Source organism: Puma concolor, chromosome F2 (assembly GCF_028749965.1).
Source record: "Puma concolor isolate L17-30 chromosome F2, mPumCon1.1.hap2, whole genome shotgun sequence".
Classification (NCBI taxonomy): Eukaryota; Metazoa; Chordata; class Mammalia; order Carnivora; family Felidae; genus Puma; species Puma concolor.
In genome coordinates, this window is record NC_141684.1 from 29,802,360 (window position 1) to 29,822,570 (window position 20,211).

Consider the following 20,211-nt stretch of genomic DNA (forward strand, 5'->3'; position numbering starts at 1 on the left):
TATTTATTTTTGAGACAGAGAGAGACAGAGCATGAATGGGGGAGGGTCAGAGAGAGGGAGACACAGAATCTGAAACAGGCTCCAGGCTCTGAGCTGTCAGCACAGAGCCCGTCGCGGGGCTCGAACTCACGGAGTGTGAGATCGTGACCTGAGCAGAAGTCGGCCGCTTAACCGACTGAGCCACCCAGGCGCCCCTCTGCTTCATCTTTTAAAATGCCATATTAGTTAGCCTAGGGTAACAGATAGCCAACTGCATACAATTTGAAAGTGACCCTGGGTAACAAGGTCACCAGGACTCAGAATTTTTTTCTTTTTAAATTCTTATTTCCATGCGGTTTCATGCGTTTGGGAGCATTAGAAATAACTTTCCAGTTTTATGCTTGTGGTATTGTACACATTTGCTCCCTTTCAACTCGACCCTCTACCTCTAACCAAGAAAAAAGTTCTTCATTATTTAGATGGGACTATTATGACCTAATTCATTAGCTTGGAGTACAAATGTGGTCACTGTATTAGTGGCTTGGGCTGCCATAACAAATTTCATTGGCTGGGTGGCTTAAATAACTGAAATTTATTTTCTCACAATCCTGAAGGCTAGAAGTCCAAGATCAAGATTCTAGCCAATCTGCTTCCTGGTGAGAGTTCCTTTCCTGACTTGCAGACAGCCACCTTCTTACATGGTGGAGAGACCTTGCATGGTGGAGAGACAGAGATAGAGAGAAAAAAGAGAGAGAGAGAGAGAGAGAGAGAGAGAGAATGACTAGGGTATGAGTATGGATCCCTCTGGTATCTTTTTTTTTTTTTTTTTTTAATTTTTTTTTCAACATTTATTTATTTTTGGGACAGAGAGAGAGACAGAGCATGAATGGGGGAGGGGCAGAGAGAGAGGGAGACACAGAATCGGAAACAGGCTCCAGGCTCTGAGCCATCAGCCCAGAGCCTGACGCGGGGCTCGAACTCACGGACCGCGAGATCGTGACCTGGCTGAAGTCGGACGCTCAACCGACTGCGCCACCCAGGCGCCCCCCTCTGGTATCTTTTAATGACACTAATTGTATCAGATCAGGGCCCAAGGCTTATGACCTTATTTAACCTTAATTACCTTCAAAAAGCTCCATCTTCTAATATAGTCACACTGTGAGTTAAAGCTACAACATAGAAATGTTGGGGAGAGGGGCACAAACATTCAGTCCATAACAGTCACATTTGTTTTATTTTTAAATTAATTAATCCAGTCTCCATGTAGTTAAATAAGCAGGAGGCTAAGAATCTTTTGAGACCACTTCCAGCTCTAAACTACTTAAGAACTTTTATGCCTTAATCCGTACAAAAAAGTCTATTCTGCTTAGGCATAGAAAACATAAAAATCAGATTGGTTTGCCAGTGGAGCCCAGGTTTTTGCCTATATTGCTTCTGTCTTTACCACAATGATGGATTGAATACTTGTCCTACAGAGCACTGTGCTTCAGTAATTCCCTAATTGGTCCCATTTCTGAACAGGTCATAGTGGTGCCCATGATCCATAAAATGTCTGTTCAACTGTGGAGCATGGAACTGAACATAGCCTTTGCCATCAACACCTATGTGTAGATACTGAACCTGGGTCACCAGTCTAGGCTTCTCTTTCCCTCATGAGTTTCCTTTCAGGGTCTTAATTTCCTTTCCAGCTATAAAACATTAGTGAGAACATCTCCATCTATCAGAGAAGTGCTTGAACTTTGAAAGAAAAGGGTCTTTGATCCTTATCCATATTTATTTACCTCTTCTGTAGCAACCAGGGCCACATATCCAGGGCTATTATTCAGAAGAACATCATTTCTCAAGCCCAGAAACATCTTGTAAGGCCATTCCCCTAGACAGTGAGTGTGTATGACCCTTATATTTGCAAAACTGTAAAAACCCATTAGAATGATTCTCTGAAGGAGGAATTGCACAGACAAGAAAGTGGTCAGAAGAGGCACATTTATTCATCACTCACTCTCCTTATTTATCTATTTATCTACCAATCTTCTGAACAACCAAGAGGATCTTCCTTTGGATTCAACCAACTTTTGAAAAATATTTTGTAGAAGCAAGTCTCATGTGGTTGATGGTAACAATGGGGCTGAGCTCTCTGGCTTTCCATTCAGAGAAGTACCTTTTACCCTGGTAGGATAAAAAAGTATGTAGGTAGAGCTGTCAAAGGCAGCTATTAGCCTCTTCAGAGATTGCCTTAGCTAAAAAGAGCTGCTTCACCCAAAATCATATGCTTATCAGAGGGACCTTCATCTAATGAGTGATAGAGGCAGGGATATAAAGGTCCAGCCATCATGACCCCAAAGGGATATCTCCAAAGAGCTATTTTAGCTCCTGAGCTTCTTGTGCAGTTGGCTGAGTATGTCACCCAGTCTACTTCACAGTGTGACTTCTCCCTCCACCCATTCCTGATTCCCCCACCCCTGCTTCCAATGAGGCTGATTTTGGCAAATAGTAGTTGTTACCTCCTGACATCCATTATACACATTGTACTAGATAATACAATTCCAAATTTTAGATGGAAATATTGCAGTTTAGATAAAAATTTATTTCCTAAATTCCCTTGCAAGTTGATATGGCCAAAGAACTGTGTTTTGGTCAAGAAAATGTAAGAAAAGTGCTTTTAAAGGAGTAGGTGTAACTTTTTTCACCTTTCCTTGATACTAATTGGGATGAAAACATGATGGCTGAAGATTGAGCAACTCCTGTGGACCATAGGGCAACATAGTAAGTATGGCAGAGGAACAAAATAAGGAGGTTGAGTATCTGATACTCATAAAGCCACATCACCAGTCCAGACTGTCTACTGCTAGATTCTTTTTAGATGAAAGCAAATAAACTTCCATATTTAAGCAACGTTTAGGGGAGCTGTTTTTTTGGGGGAGGGTGTTGTTTGTTTTACTTACACCTGAATCTAAACTAAAATAATACATCAGAGAAGGGGAAAAGAGGGGAGAAGAAACCAAGCGTAGAAGTAGAGACAGTTCTTAGGATGAAAGTAAACAACCTTTCCAAGAAGAAATAAAACATGGCCTAGAGAGCAACCTGTTCAGATCAGAGCCTGAAAGTTGTTACCAGGAAAAATACCTGGAACTAATAACTCATCTGACATGTTTTATGGTCAAGAAAATTGTACTGAGAGGCATTTTAAAGAGCTATTGGACAGTTGTAGAGAACTCAGGTGTTCAAAGAAAACTAAGTTAAAAACAAACAAATAAAATAAGGGCTTTAGTAACTACAGGGATAATAAATTGTATAAGAAATCAGAAATATTATAGTATTCTAACTTGTTCAGCAATACTTATGTAGGCATAATGGCAAAAATGCTGAATATTCTTTTAATAGTCACATGAGATGGTGTGAAGGGTAAGGAAGGAGAAGAGGAATTGTGGGTTATATGCTCATATACCATAATAGAAAAATTTTTTGATAAAGAAGAAAATGCAGTGTATGCTTATTTTTTAAATTATGGTGGTAAATCTCTAGATAATAAGCTCACTGAGTTGAAAGCAGTTGTCTCTAGGGACCAGGACAAGGGGATAAAGTGAATGTCATAATTATGTATTTCAACACTATTTACATGTGTTTTTGTCAATATTTCTTTGCATAAAATATTTTGATAAAAACAAAATTTTATTTTCAAAAAATCAGGGAACAAATTTGAAAAGGGGTAAGAGGAAGAGAGAGAATAGTGAGAAGATACAGCAAGAAAGACTGAAGCAAGTTGAAAGCCTGAGAGTTTATCCAAGTTTGCTTTCTTTTTTTTTAAGTTTATTTATTTATATTGAAAGAGAGAGAGGAACAGAGAGTGAGAGCAAATGGGAAAAGGGCAGAGAGAAGGAGAGATAGAATCCCAAGGAGGCTCTGTGCTGTCAGGCAGAGCCCGATGCAGGACTCAAACTCACAGACCCACAAACAGCGAGATCATGACCTTAGCTGAGATCAAGAGTTGGACACTTAACTGACTGAGAGCCCCAGGTGCCCCAAACCAAGTTTGCTTTCTAAATTGATAAACTGTGACAAATACTGAACTATTTCTAACTTATTAAATGATATATATGTGACCAATATTCTCCTTTATTTAGCTATTCCCCATCACTAATATAAACTATTTAGATTCAGGTCCTTCAAAAAAATTTTTTTTGCAAGCAGAGTATGTATGTATGTATGTATGTATGTATGTAAGAATGTGTTTGCTTATTTATCTATTTATTATTTTTGTTTAAACCCAAGTTAACATATGGTATAATAATGATTTCAGGAATAGAATTTAGTGATTCATCACTTACATATAACACCCAGTGCTCATCCCAGCAAGTACCCTCCTTAATGCCCATCACCCATTTAGCCCATCCCTCCACCCAACACCCCACCAGCAACTCTCAGTTTATTTTCTGTATTTTAAGAGTCTCTTATAGTTTGTCTCCCTCTGTTTTTATCTTATTTTTCCTTCTCTTCCCCTATGTTCATCTGGTTTGTTTCTTTAAATTTCACATGAGTTAAATCATATGATATTTGTCTTTCTCTGACTTATTTCACTTAGCATAATATAACCTACTTTCAACCACATTGTTGCAAATGGCAAGATTTCATTCTTTTGGATAGCTGAGTAATATTCCATTGCATATATATAAAGGGATATATATACACACGCACACACACACAACATGTATGTATGTATATACATACATGCATACATACATACCACATCTTCTTTATCCATTCATCAGTCAGTGGACATTTGGCCTCTTTCCATATTTTGGCTCTTGTCAATAGTGCTGCTATAAACATTGGGGTGCATGTGCCCCTTCAAATCAACATTTCTGTATTTTTTGGATAAATGCCTAGTAGTGCAATTGCTAGGTCGTAGGGTAGTTCTATTTTTAATTTTTTAAGGAAACTCCATACTGTTTTCCAGAGTGGCTACATTAGTTTTCATTTCCACCAGCAGTGCAAAAACGATTCCCCTTCCTCTACATCCTTGCCAACATCTGTTGTTGCCTGAGTTGTTAATTTTAGCCATTCTGACAGGTATGAGGTGGTATCTTCTTTGATTTGCATTTCTCTGATGATGAGTGATGTTGAGCATCTTTTCATGTGTCAAAATCCTTTCAAATTTGCTCATCTCTAAAAAATGTTATTAAACAGAATTTTACCTGACCTCCCAACTGCTTTAAGTAGGTCTTGATTAGAGGCTCCATAATTAGAAGTGTTCTGGTTAATAGTGCTGTGTAACAAATTGCTCTAAAAAGTTAGCAGATAAAAACAACTATTCTATTTTGCTCACAATTTTGTGGTCAGAAATTCAGGAAGGGCTCAGCTGGACATTTCTTGGAATCTCTTATACAGATGCTGTCAAATAATGGCTGAGCTACAGGTATATAAATGCTTAATGGGTCTGAATGTCCCAGACGGCTCACTCACAGGGAAGGCAGATGATGAAAGCCATTTACTAAATCAGCTGTCATGTCCACTGCATACCTCCATAGCCTTTTTGTATATTGGTCTCAGAGTAGGCAGACCTCTTACCTGGAAGCTCAGAGCTCCCAGTGTCACAGTAAACAAAGATGGTAGCTGCATAGCCATTTTTGACCTAGCATGAGTGACCTACTCAGTGTCACTTCTGCTGCATTCAATTGGTAGTAACAAGACAGAACCCCATTCAGATTCAAGGAGACAGATCATAGATCCCACCACTTGGTCAAGTCAAAAACTTTGTCACTATTTGTCTTAAATAGCCACAAGAAGTATACATGCTGAGGTCAAGTTGTTGCAGCCCAAGCTGTTATTTTTGTAGTATTTTTGAGACATCCTATAAACAGGCTTTTTAAGTCCCTGTGCTTTTAAAAAGTTTACTAAAATTAGCCCCACACTATTACATGTTTGAAATTGTTTTTACCCCTGAGTATTTTTTTCTCCTTGACAAATATACCATATTAAACTTTTAACAAACAACACGATTTTCCCAAGTAGATGTTACAATGGAGAATTTCTAACCATCTCCTACTACATTATTAAAACATTTCCCCACATAATTGATCTTTATATGCCTCTCCTCCATATTTTCTTCCTTCCTTTCTTAGTCAATGTGCTTTGACTTTTTTTTGTTTCACACTCTGTTGGGCACTGAGGATACTGAGATGAATAAACCATATTCCTTGCTCTAAGGGAGGCCTGCAGTTTGGTGGGGGATATGGGAACTGAACTGACAAATATTGTAGAAATTGTGATTGCAGGGTTATGTGCAGAGGATTATGAGAGCACTGAAGCAAGACTAAAGCTCCTCGACATCTAAGTTATTCAGGAGAGAACAGTAAAAATTCATACTCAATTTATTTTTTAAGAGTGAGAGAGAACAGATTTAAGGTCTGAGATACATGGCTATGACACCCACACGTTTCTGGATGGATCATTTATTTTTCTAAATATAAACGATTTTACCTCCTGACAGTAAGATTAAAAAAATTATCCACATTTACACAAATGCCTGAAAGGATGCGTTAATTTGAAATCAACTTATCCCTTGTCCCAATGGTCAAACCATTGAAAGTCAGCTTCTTTGGGGGAAGCAGAGATAGCAGAAAAACCCACTGAGATTGCCAGAAGTGCTAACCCACTCCAGTGACTGGATTCTCAAAGCTCAATTAAGAGAAACAGCAAGCACATCTGCTCATGAGATTTAAAATATTTATGAGGATAAAGGGCCTGTAACAATGTCTTTCACTTTTAATTCAGAGTTAGATGAAAGGAGAATTGCTTTGGAGTCTTTTACTTCATTATAATTTCGATGACAGAATGTACCAACTCTTTCTCTTTTGGTTTTGCTTGGGAATCACATGAATGCTTAAATTACGGATTATTTTAAGGTAGGTTCTTCCCATCTTTCCCCAAAGAGAAGTTGGAGTTGTCACTCTTGTTGAGAGAAGACAGAGGAAGAGGAACTTAGTTTATAGGAGGTCATCTATTTAATCATTCTACTTAATAGAATGTCAGGTGCCTGAGGTGATTCAATTGAGCAATTTGGTTAAGTTCCAGAGAGATTTAAAGGCATCTTGTGAGTAGGTAAATGAGCTGTAAGACTTTTAATACACAGGAACAATTGCTTGTAGACTAAAATGCTGGGGCTTCTCATTTTCTTTGAAAAAAATAAGGAAAATGTTCCTTCTACAAACTAGCCTGCACTACATTGGGAGAAACTTGAAAGTAAAGATATTGATCCTCTGTTTTTGAATTCCCAGAATCTAGCATAGTGCTTGACTAGACTGTGTGTGCTCTACAAATTTCACCAATGTGTCAAGCAATAAATGTGATGTGCAGACAATAACATAATAAAAAAAAGTCACCAATTATAGCTAAACAAAGACTGAACAAATTAAGTTGTCCTGTACTTGAAATTTATAATTTCATTTTCTTGGGTATTATTTGAAGATAGCATCTGTTTTTATTATCTTAATCATAAATCTTGAAGAAATATATACGATACTCTTATCTGATAAGACTGTAAGGAAGTAAGACTTTGATAGATGCATAAACATAGAAATGAGGACTCTCTTGGGTTAAGAGAATTTGGTAATGAGTTACTTAAGTCTGCCCCTAAAGTGAGAGGAACACAGAGTAATACTGTAATGATACACTAATTATTTCTAAGATATTTTTGATAGACGGATTCCTAGCTTAGCAAATGTGAACGTGACACTGATTCTGCACAGTGACAGACTTTCTCTCATTACATATTTCACAGTTCATTACAGTGTTTTTTCCCCCAATATTTACCCTTTATCTCTATTGCTACTTAAAGTTAATTTGTCTTGATTTTATAAAGGATGGGTTTTATCTTGAAGGTTGAGACATAAATTACATTCTAATTCCCATTAAGATCAAAGAAAGACAGAACTCTGACCATGTAAGAGCTCTGTCTCTGTCTCACAGAACTAACATTTCGCATTGCTATTTGGTTTTCATTTCAGTCAAGCATCCATTCTAGTTAATTTTCACAACACCCCTTGCCAAATAACCAAATTCCCTTTTCCTAGGAACACTGAAATCAAAATGTTAATAAGGACTTACAGAATTAGGTTTAGCTTGCTTACATATTTTACGAAATTAGAATATTATTTGTGGAAGTGCCATGTTCATGATATTTCACTATGAACTTGTTCTTTAATTCTTCTGTTGTTTATTTTCCTTTTCTTATTCTGAAAACCCACTATCCATAAAAATACGATTGGATTGTCCTTTCTGGAACATTTCCTTCCTTCTGGTTAGGGTCGTGTGTGTGTGTGTGTGTGTGTGTGTGTGTGTGTGTGGTAATTTTTTGTTTTAACCAAAGGCATTTATTTATAGCTTTTTAAAATATATTGCTATAGCAAAATAGAACTGTATGGAATGATAGATTTCAGGCTTAAGTTCTTCATTTATAAACTGATTTATACATTCATTTATACATATGAACTGAGCCCTATGAGTTGGGGCCTGCTTACTACCTTTTGTTTTCTTATTTATAAATATTGCTTATATTTTATTCATACTGGAGAACTATGTTTCAGCAGGCTTTAGATTATATAGGGCTCTTAACCAAACACTTATTTTAGATCTACCATGACAAAGGCACTATGCTTAAACTGGAGAGCTGGAGAACTTAAACCTGGTACCTACCTCAAGAAGTCTAATGAGTTGGAAAAAGGTATGAAAATATGTCACGTTTGAATGCTTTCATAGGTATTAGAAAACGCAACTCAGGCTGGAGATCTGTTCACTCAAGTTACCAAGAAGCTCAAGACCAAGAGGAAACTTAGCAGTTTGACCTTGACTTTGATTCTGTTTCTTTGTGATTCTTTAGCCTCTTCCCTCTTCCTGTGTGTCAGCTTCGTCCTCAGGCTAACTTATCTTGTGGTTCTGAGCAGAAACAGGGACTACATGCTTCTTCCATCCTCAATCATTGATCAAAATCTTGTACTTAACCTTCATTGGACTGTTTCTGAGCCAGTTTTGGCTATAGAAGTCCCGTGTTTGTTTAGGACTCATTCCCTAACCTGTAGCCTAAGGGAATGTGATTAGATTTACCGATTTATGCCCTTGAGCAGACAGTAGAGTCAATTTCCTCAACCCAAAAAGCTACTACACAAAAAAGGAAGATGGCTACCTAAAAGGAAATCCAAATACTGCTATAAAATAGAATGGTGGGAAATTGATAGTGGTGAGGCAACCAATGAATTTGTGACTGGACCTAGATAACATCAGTTCTCTAACCATCTCCACTTTATGTTCAGACTCAGCATATGTAGCTTGATTGAAAAAAAAAAGTCCTAATTGTTCTACATTCCTAGCAATGTGACTTTATAGATCCTCACATTAAGAGGTAGAGTCTGCTTTCCTATCCCTTGTATTAGGCTAGGTTGATGATTTGATTTAAAATATGTGTTGGAAATGACCACATGCCAGTGTTGAGCTTAGCCTCCAAGAGGCTTTGTGTGCTTCTACTCACTCTCTTGGAACCCTGCTGCTACCGTGTGAACTAGCCAGGTCTAGTTGGCTGGATGACCTGGAAGAACAGAGACAAACCACCCCCAGCTCAGGACATCCTAGACCAATGACCCAGCATTTGACCATAGACACAAGAGTGAGCCCAGTCAAATACAGGAAGATTTGGTAGAGCAGTGAAGGCAAGGATTATACAGGACCATAGTTGCTTAGTCATGATTCCAAAATTAGTAAACCAAAAGGATTTTTACTAATTTGTAGTAAATTCATTTGGCAGCAAAACCAAATGTGTGCTTAGGAAAGACTATTTACATTCTTTCTTTATCCAAACTGGTGTGGATATATATACTTTTCACTAAAAAAATATATTAATGTATTTGACCATAGGGTCCTGCCCCAGATCCCACTGGGGCTACAAAATATATTGTAGATGCAAAGTTTTAGCTTTTTAAACTACAAAAAAAAAAAAAAAAATCAAACCAAAACCAAAGCAAACAAAACACCTGACTCTTGAAATATACTGGACTCAAGAATTTGAGGACGCAAAAATCCATTTTGCACAGAAAACTTTTTACCCAACCTTTCTTCTTTTTCCTCTTCCTATCCTACTCACAAAATCTTCCCTAATCTCCTTTCACTGTGTGTGATTTTTTTCCTTCCTCCTCCTCAAAAGTCCCTCTCTTCCAGCCTCTCAGTGTCTGATTTCAGTCTCCTTCTCACTCTGGGATTTGCCTCCCCCACCTCTTTCCATATATAGCACTATTTAATCTTTCTCAGCTTCCCAGATTGCACTTTCATATATCACCCAGCTCAGCAAATTGAAAGACATTCCTTGACATTTGCCCTCTTTAGAAGGGAAGTGAAGGTTGGAAGTGAATGTTCTTCCCTGTCACACACAAACAGACAAAATAAAGATATATATTACTGGCGTTCTGATGAGTGTATAAGAGCTGGGTTAGACTGAGATACCCAGGAAGTAGTGGTCAATGCTATTCAGGGTAGGGAAGAATTTTATAGAGAAAGCCATGCTCCAGCAGAGTTGACCTATACTGACAAGTTGAGGGAACGAAATTCAGAACCAGCTAGTTTAAGCAGAAAAGGCAGCTTTGGAAAAGGAATGCTAAGAGTAAAGCTGGAAATATTCAGTAAATTGCAGATAGTTTATGAAGCTGAAGTGTATGCTGGGAGGTGAGGAAAAAGAGTTACACAAAGGCCAAGTCATGAACTTTGTCACTAATAACCTTCTCTATAAAACGTGTAGGACTATCAGTGGGGCAGAAATCAGGAAAAATTTCTAAAATATGAAAAGCAGGTAAGACGTGCCTGAAGAAATAAGAAGCTACTACAAGCTACCAAAACAAACAGAGCAGCAAATCCAACACAAAATTTCCACTGTAAAGATAAACACAATACAAATGGCCAAATATCTGAGGAAAGACATCCCATTAAAGAGAGACAAAACTGAAGACCTTATGCCTATGAAATAGTTAAAAGAGGAATCAAAAGTGATATTGATTGTAAATTTGAAGATATGTATAATTAAAATCCCTGAAAAGTTAAGGTATGACATCACATTTATAAAATAAGAAATAGCACAAATGGTTACACAAAAGAAAAAAATTAAAGGCCTGGGAAGTGAAACACATAATTGTTGAAATTTTAAAAATTAATAGATGGACTAAACATCAGGGGAACAGGTGAGAAACAAATTAATAGCTAAAATATAATAATATTCTAACATTAATTAGATCATTTACATGTCAAGCACTGTTCTAACTCCTTTGCAAACATTTTATTTAATTATTTCTCACACTAGTCAAATAAGCAGTACTATTATGATTCTTTTAGGTACTATGTACCAGATAATTATAGCCACCCAAACAAGAGATGATGAGAGCCTACACCAAGAAGAACCAAGCACAGAGTTAGAAAACTGATACTGATACTAACAGCAATGATAAAACACTAAAGTCAACCATATACCATAAAGTTTAACAACAGAAGAGAACAAATAATGAAGCACAACCACCACCTGAGACGCTTATTAAAGTCAGGTCTCCAATAGTACTATAACAGAGTTGAATTATAAAGGGCCTTGAGAAATATGAACCAAAATATGAAATAGTCTTATTTGATATTTCTGTAAAAAAAAAATCATTCCTTTGTAGCAGTGTATCCCAAAGTTTATTTTACAAAACAATAGTTCTACAGGATGCTTTGTGTTTGTGAAAAATAAGAATCATAATCCTATAAGGTTGGGAAACCTAAAAACATGCCTTACTGTTAGAGTCAAATCATACATTGGCCATTTAAAGGGTCTCAAAAGGGGCGCCTGGGTGGCGCAGTCGGTTAAGCGTCCGACTTCAGCCAGGTCACGATCTCGCAGTCCGTGAGTTCGAGCCCCGCGTCGGGCTCTGGGCTGATGGTTCAGAGCCTGGAGCCTGTTTCCGATTCTGTGTCTCCCTCTCTCTCTGCCCCTCCCCCGTTCATGCTCTGTCTCTCTCTGTCCCAAAAATAAATAAACGTTGAAAAAAAAATTTAAAAAAAAAAATAAAGGGTCTCAAAGTATTACAATAATGAAACCTGTTGAATTTTTAAAGAGTTGAATCTCCTTTCCTCCTAGATATTTAATTATACCCCACAAAACTAATATCAATTTAATATTATATATAAATTAATATTTAAAAACTAATACATGTATATTATATATATTACTAATATATATGTATATATGTACATATTATATATTACATATATATGCATATATATATATATATATAAACACATTGAGGCAAATAATGGGCTGGAGCCATGTTTATACATTTATAGGAATCCAACTTGCTTATTCCTCTGACACATATTCAAAAGTATGAAATTCAGCTATAAAGTTATTATGCTTTTCAAACATACTTATTTTATAGGGAAAAAGAAAGTGAAAGTGAGGGAAGAAAATTCAAGTAGAAGGGTAACTTAGTTTAAGTATTGAAATAATATCACTTGAAAGATTAGCAATAATAAAAAATATGATATGAAAAATCTACAATAAAACCTTTATTCTCCTTAATAGTAAAGGAAAGCAAAACAAAACACAGTAACTGCTGAAACCATTATCTACATAGGTAGAGATGACCAGATGCTTTCTGTCCACTTTCTGAGCTCCTTTTTGCTGTTGCATTTAAGGAGAGAAGGCTAACTGTTGTGCCAAATAGATTCAGAACCTCACTGCCACAGAAGTTTATTTTATGCTCATGTCTGAGTCTGATATGGATCAAGTAGCTCTCCTCTATGCTGTGATTCAGCAGTCGAGGCTGCTTTCATATTGTGGCTTCAAGGTCATTTTAACATCATACAGAGAGCAGACAGCATGAAGAGTAAAATGGACAGAAACATCAGACCCTTAACTATTTTATCCTGGAAGTTAACACACATCACTTCCACACACATTCCATTCAACACAACTGGACATGTGGCTCTACAGAGATGCAGGGGGGTGTATCCACACTTCTGGTTATGTGTCTTCTTGATGAACTGGACATTTTATCATTATTTCTCTTATCCCTTGTAACATTCATTGTCCTGAAGCCCACTTTAATATAGACACCTCAGCCTCCTTCTAATTAATATTTGCATGATATATCTTTACCTTGTAACTTACCTATATCTTTATATCTCACTGTCATTATCTCTTGCTTGGATAATTATTATAAACTATTTGATCACACTAGCCTAGCTTTTCTTCAATATATCCCCCAAAATGATCTTTTTAAGATTCAAATATGATCTTATTATTCTCCTACTTAAAAGCCACCATTGGAATTTTGCTGTTTTTAGAATTAAGTCCACACACCTTATTCTTACTTGCCAGTCCCAAAGTGACCTTTCCTCTACTGACATTTCCAACATCGTTATTTGACATTTTCCCCCCTCACACTTTCTATTGTATACATACTGAATTTTCTTGAACTGCAGTAATTCACTTCTGATTTGTCACCCACTGTTCATCAGGCTACCTCATTCTTCAAAGCTAATTTTTTTCTATATATATGTCTCGTCTAGATAGTACATCATCTGGGAGTCGACTTTGACCTGCCAATTCTGAATTAGGTACTCTTCTGGTATATTCCTACTATATCACTATTCCTCTGTCAGAACACTGATGAAATGGCATTATACTTGTCTGTTAAATTGGCACATCTCCCACCAGATTGTAAACTCCTTGAAAGTTGGGATGTATCCATTCAGTGCACCGCTCTACATCTGGCACTTACCATACAACTTTTGACATTCAATTAATACTTGAGTGAATGGCTGAACTACTGAATGTTATTAATGAATTGAACAAAGAACTTCAGTGCAGTGATGGAACTATAAACTGGATCGTATCTCTGGAAAGGGATGTGATAAAGGACACGGAGAGAGTTGAAGGGAATTGAAACAGTTTTTGAATAAATAACAAAAAAGATCATGGTAGTATGGTATCAGGGGTCCTGTAATATCATATACTTGCCCACTCTCCATACATAACAATATGCCAGGTGAGGGGTGCCTGCGTGGCTCACCCAGTTGAGCGACCGACTTCAGTTCAGGTCATGATCTCCCAGTTTGTGAGTTTGAGCCCCACGACGGGCTCTGTGCTGACAACTCAGAGCCTGGAGCCTGCTTCTGATTCTGTGTCTTCCTCTTTCTCTGCCCCTCCCCCACTCATAAATAAATGACTCTGACTCAGAGTCTCTCTCTCTGACTCAGAAATAATCATTAAAAAAAAAAAAAAAAAAAAAAAAAAAAACACTATGCCAAGTGAAACCAAGCTAAAGGAAACCATCTTCAAGTTCTTCTTAAGATAGGAGAATAAATACTTAGACTGGTACAAATTCTTAATGCAAAGATTCAAATCAGGTACTTAAAACCTGAATCCTCTCCAAAGGCATCTTTATCTTTTTATTGTGATCTCCTACACAGAGAACAATGCATGAAATAAAGAGTTACCTCCCATAATTTAGCTCAAAAAGAATACTTGTGTAAACATATGTGGGTCAGGAATAGAATAGTGCTATGTCCCAGAAGCCTCTCACTTTGCCTTCTCCAAATCACTATTCCCTCCATCCCTTGCAAAGATAGCCTTTATATGGACATTTATGGTAACCACATTCTTACTTTTCTCCACTGTTTCACCAAAATATTCCGGTATAGTGTTGCCTCTTTTACTAACTTAATATAAGTAGAATTATACAACTATAATTAGTATTTTTTAGTAGCTAGCCTCTTTTCTTCATTCCTGCTATTGTTTTAGAAAATATTAATATTTATTAATTTTACCTTGAATGTGCACATGATTTGGGGCACAGACAGTTTACCATTTTTCATTTAAAAAGAAAATAATGACCAGGTGGTTTCCAACACCCCAATTTTTACTCCTGGGACAATGTAATGAAAGCCAAGTCACATGTCCTATGTGTACAAACTTCAAAGTCTGTATCACAAGTGAGGATCAGAAAAACTGATATTACCTGTTTATATACAGGAGCAAGAGAAAACTGCCTTCTCTTCTCCTCCCAGGAGAGAGAGAAAAGTTTATTCCTTAGACACAAGAATCCCTGATTGGAACTTGACTGTGTAGCTTTTATATTTTTAACCTTCACTTCTGTATTTTTCATTCTTTTGTCTCTTTGTGATTTGTTTGAGATGTTTATTTTATTTTATTTTATAAGTTTATTTATTTTGAGAGAGAGAGAGAGAATGTGTGCATGTGCATGCTCACGTGCTTGCACAAGTTGGGGAGGGGCAGAGAGAGAGAGGGAGAGAGAGAGAATCCTAAGAACTGTGAGATCCATCTCAGAACCATGAGATCATGACATGGGCCAAAGTCAAGAGTTGGACACTTAACCGACTGAGCCACTCAGGTGCCCTGAGATGTTGATCTATCTCCAATTCACTAATTTCTCTTTACTGTGTCTAATCTCTTATTTCATCTTTTGAGTTCTTAATTTTGATTATGTTTTATTTTTTCATTTCCAGATCTCTGACAAAATTCTAAATTTTTGTCTATTTCATTAAGCACAGTAAATATAGCTAAAGTTCTCCAATATCCAAGGACTCCCATTGGTCTTTTCTATTGCTTTATGTTTCTGTTTGTTTTCATGAATGTAATATAATCTTCTGATGTGCTTCGCTTTTTGTTTTGCTTTTTATCTTAAAATTATAGATTCTTGGAAAGTTGCAAAGGTATTACAGCAAGATCTTGTATATCCTTCAGTTTCCCGCAATGGTTACATTTTGTGTAACTATATGGAATGTCAAACCAAAAAACTATCAGTTACCACATGTGATAACCACATGTAACCACAGATTCATATAACCACAACCATGATCAAGATACAGAACTATTCCATCACCATGAATATCTCTCTCAAGCTATCCCTTAGAGTTACAGTCACACCCACTCCCTCACCCTCCACCATCCTTAACCCATGAGAAAAACTAATTTGTTTTCTATCTCTATAATTTTGTCATTTTGAAAATGTGTTTTATATATACATATAAAATTATATAGTATGTGACATTTAGAAATTGGCTTTTTTCATGGTTATTTTTCACTATGAGTCAGTGTATTAGCAAAATTGTAGAATTGGTCTGAGAGGATGCTGTAGTTTTTTCTTTTTTCTTTTTTTTTCAGAGAATTCTTCTGCCAAGTAACTGGTGTCCTAACACTTTGAAATAACCTTGGTTCAATTTTAGGGATTGACATTTTAAGAGACTGAAGTGTGCTACCTGTGAGGGCCTATCTTCTGGTTCACACTGCTAGCGATTTCAACCCAGAGTTTAGAATGGACACCATTTTACCAGCGTCAATTGTAGTTCACTACAATTCCTTCCTTTGGCAGACTCAGGACCCCAACCCCTACTCTCCTTAGGTTCTTAGCCTCTCTGCTCTCCCCTCTGTAAATATCTAACATCCTCAAGTAAAAGGAAGCTCGAAGCTTCTGACTTGCCTCTCTGAGCCTCTCTCCTTCTGAAGATTCTGGCCCAGTAATTATTCTCTATCTTCTTAAATTTGCATGACTTTAAGCACATGATTTTTATACACTTTGTCTAGATTTTCTAATAATCCTCAGTAGTGGGTGGATCTAAGTCATCTAGTTTCCTTATTACTGGAAATAGATGTTTCCTGTAGTTATGTTTCCTTTGACCCACACAAGTTTAAATGTTTTAAATTTAAATTAAAATATTTTTAATTTTTGCTTTTTTAAATTTTGTTTTATTTTATTCGAGGAGGGGGAGAGGTGCAGAGGGAGAGACAGAAAATCTTAAGCAGGCTCTGTGCTCAGCGTGGAGCTGGACGTGGGGGCTTGATCTCACAACCTGAGATTATGACGAGCAGAAATCAAAGTTGATGTGCAACTGACTGAGCTACCCAGGTGCCCCAATATTTTTAATTTTTGAATACAAATTGGATTATCTGACTTTTATTGCTATCTGACTTTTATTTTATTTACCTGACAAAAATCAGGTAAAGCAGTTAGTGGATACTGATCCCTTTAGGAAAAACACTTGCTCTCAATTTGGCTGAAGTCTTCCCTGATCCTAATTGTCTCTATCTGATACTTTATTAATTTAAATAGCATGCCTGCCTGGCCACTGTAAGCATTTTTATTTAAAGGAAACTTTAAAATTTAATATGACTTTTTTTGTTCCAGAACTTAGTTAGTAAATGAGATCATTACTCTAAATTTTGGTCATTTGTAAGTCTTTTCTTCCATCATTCAGAAGTCCCCAGTTTGGTGCACAAAGTAAGTCATATTCCTGTGCTGCTGTCATTAAATGACTGAGCCTCTACATAGCCAACTGTAAAAATGCCTTTTTTACCTCTTTACAGCCTAGCATCTTCTGATAACTCTGAACCTACTAAGGGTATTTATTTACAATCTGTCCTTATTATCATTGCTGAAGAGAGAAAACTGGAAAGCATCCTCAGTCATCATTATAAGAGACTGATTGTAACAGAACAAGTCCCTTCACTACCCTTGATTCACTTGGTAGATTTACTTCTCAGAATCCGTTTTTTACCTGATTAACTTAGTGAATCATAAATGCTCCCCCAAGATTCACAGAATATAAGCAAACAAAAAATGTGATATGTTAAAAATTATGTGAGATCAAAATCGTTATTTAGACCTTAATATCACCACTTTACTAATGTCAATTATTTTGTAAGCATATATTGAGGAACCATGTTGCTCACATATTTTGCTGTTTCATGCCCATGTGTAGCTTCAAAATTATAGAAAGCTCTCAAAGAGCTTAAATTTTATCTGGGAAGACATACTACATAGCAAGCAATATAAAATATACATGAAATAATTCTACATATGTAAAATGACTGTATAAAAGGAAATGTATTATGTCATGAGAATGCCAATTAGAAGAGTAATAAGAAATTGGGGATGTTGAACAAGAAAGGCTCTTGAATCTTGAAAAAGGTTCTCAGGTCAGATTTTGAGGAATGTTTTAGATATGGACTTACAGGAGAGAGAGTGAAGTTATTCCAGCAAGTGGTATTTTTGGCAGAGGTTTTCTTTCCAGGAGCTCAGTCAGTCTACATTTACTCTTTTTCTGCAGAATTTTGAATGAGATTTTGTAGTATATGGCAAAGAGATGATGTTTTTTTTTAACGCCCAATAATATGTAGACAGTCAAATGTACTATATATAGAAATAGGGCATGAGAGAGAATCATGTGGATAGATAATCCTCTCCAGTATCAGTTCTTTTTCCCTCCCTCTATTCAATAGAAATGCTGCACTTTCTGAAGGAGGTAATAAGACATTTAATACACGAATACTGACCATAAGGAGCTTACATTGCTGTTAGAGGGCTAGTTACCAAAGTGAGAAGTTGAACAATATGTAGTAGCTATCTAGACATACAAAAAATGTCACAAGGCAGTGGCTGATAAATTAAAAAAAAAAAAATCAGGGCTGACAAGTCTTAGTAAAGCTCATAGGAGGCAGAATCTTTGGCGGGCTGGTTTGGAGGAAAAGGGATTCATAAAAGTGATGTAACTTTTATATCTATGGTAGGGAAACTATAGAGGTCCTCTAATCCAACTGGATGAATGTCTTCCATGACATCACTAATAAATGGTTCTTCCTTCATCCTCTCCAGTAATACAGAATTCACTTTCATGAGACACCCTATTTCAAGTTCCTGGAGAGAATGTTATTCCTTATAATCAGCCCCAAATCAACCCTCTTGTTAAATGTGATAGTGCTACCCAAAACTTCTCAGTCCCTGTGTCTGCCATCCTCAGGTGCTCCATTGTATTATAGACGTGCTGGCTTATTTGTTCCCTTGGCCTTTCTAGCTGTTTTGCAGGGCCTGAAGGAGCCATAGCCCCAGAACTATGGCCCTGAGAAACCTCTTATGTTTATCCCAGTGCAGTAAATACTATCACCTCTTATGTATGCTGTGCTGTGAAGCATTGCTCAGTATAGTGTGGTGGTGAAGAGATCCGGGTCCTGGAATCAGACAGACCCAAGTTAGAATCTTGGCTCTGTCAGTTATTAGTTCTGAAATCTTGGGACAGAGACTCCACTTTTCACTTCTCGGTTTCTACACTGCAAAATGGGTACAATAATACATGTTCCCTTATAGAGCTGGTGTAGGAATTAAAGATGAGAACACATTAGGAATAATAAATACTACTATTATTGTCATTGGTTCTGCTTTTACCCCTTTAACCTCTTCCTTTTCACAAACCTCAAATTATTTAAAGCTAGTTTTTGTGTCCTCTAAGTCTCTTCTGACTAAATATCCCAAGTTCCTTCAGTGTCTGCCTGTCCAATGTGCGTTTAAGTTTCTTCCACTTCTCAGTTGCTGTCTTCTCGAGATCCTATGGTGCCTTTGTGTTCCCCTTTTAAATGTGAAGTACTAAAAACAGTATGTATCCCTGCAGGTGTGGTTTGAGGAGATAGTCCTCAAAGAGTGGAAAGAATAGGGGATTGAAAGAAGGATATTCTCACTGGAAAAAAGTGTAATAAGCAACGGAGAAGAAACCACAAATACACAAGGCATGCTTATCAACAAATGGGCCTAACCGGCTAAAAGGGAGTCATGGGGAAAAAAGATCTTAAAGTGGCTGGATTGTGAAGTCCCTGGAACTATGATACTATGGATTCGATCACTATAAAGGAAAACCAACAAAACTGTCATTATAGGAGATTTACTTCTCACTTGAAAGCAAGCAACCACAGTTTATGTGAGCTACTCACAAGTAGCAAAAAGTTACATTACAGCCATTCTTTTGCTTCCCTTAGATGAAAACAATCAATAACCCTACAATAGTCCCAAAGGTGACTCCGAAAACTTGAGAGATGATCCACAAACCACACATTCCTTTTGGCTGTTGGCTGCTGCAATCTACTATGGTTACAAAGGTGGGTGATCCAAAGAAGTTACTCTGCTCTATCTTGAAAGTCATAACTCAGTAGCTTCACCTACAGATTTCCTTTATTCCCAACACTTTCTTTTCTTACCTTTTGGTCTTTCTTCCATTCATTCAAGTTGCATAATGCTTAGAACCTTTTGGAGTTCATGCACCACCTCTGCTGAGTATCAAGTTTACAACTTCGAACAAATTACTCAGCTTCTTTGTAATTCAGTTTCCTCTCCTGTAAAAATGATAATTTTTTTGTAGGACTCTAAAAATTAATTGTGAATA

The 20,211-nt window shown here is 36.9% G+C and overlaps 1 protein-coding gene across 1 annotated transcript in view; it reads right to left on the minus strand.

The window, feature by feature from the left end:
- The window catches only part of EMC2 (ER membrane protein complex subunit 2), a 564,357-nt gene that overhangs the window by 175,425 nt on the left and 368,721 nt on the right, over positions 1–20,211 (minus strand). Inside the window, exon 18 of the transcript XR_015246898.1 lies at positions 20,027–20,161. The gene's annotated coding sequence lies outside the window, so the exon portion shown is untranslated. The remainder of the gene's footprint in view (positions 1–20,026; positions 20,162–20,211) is intronic.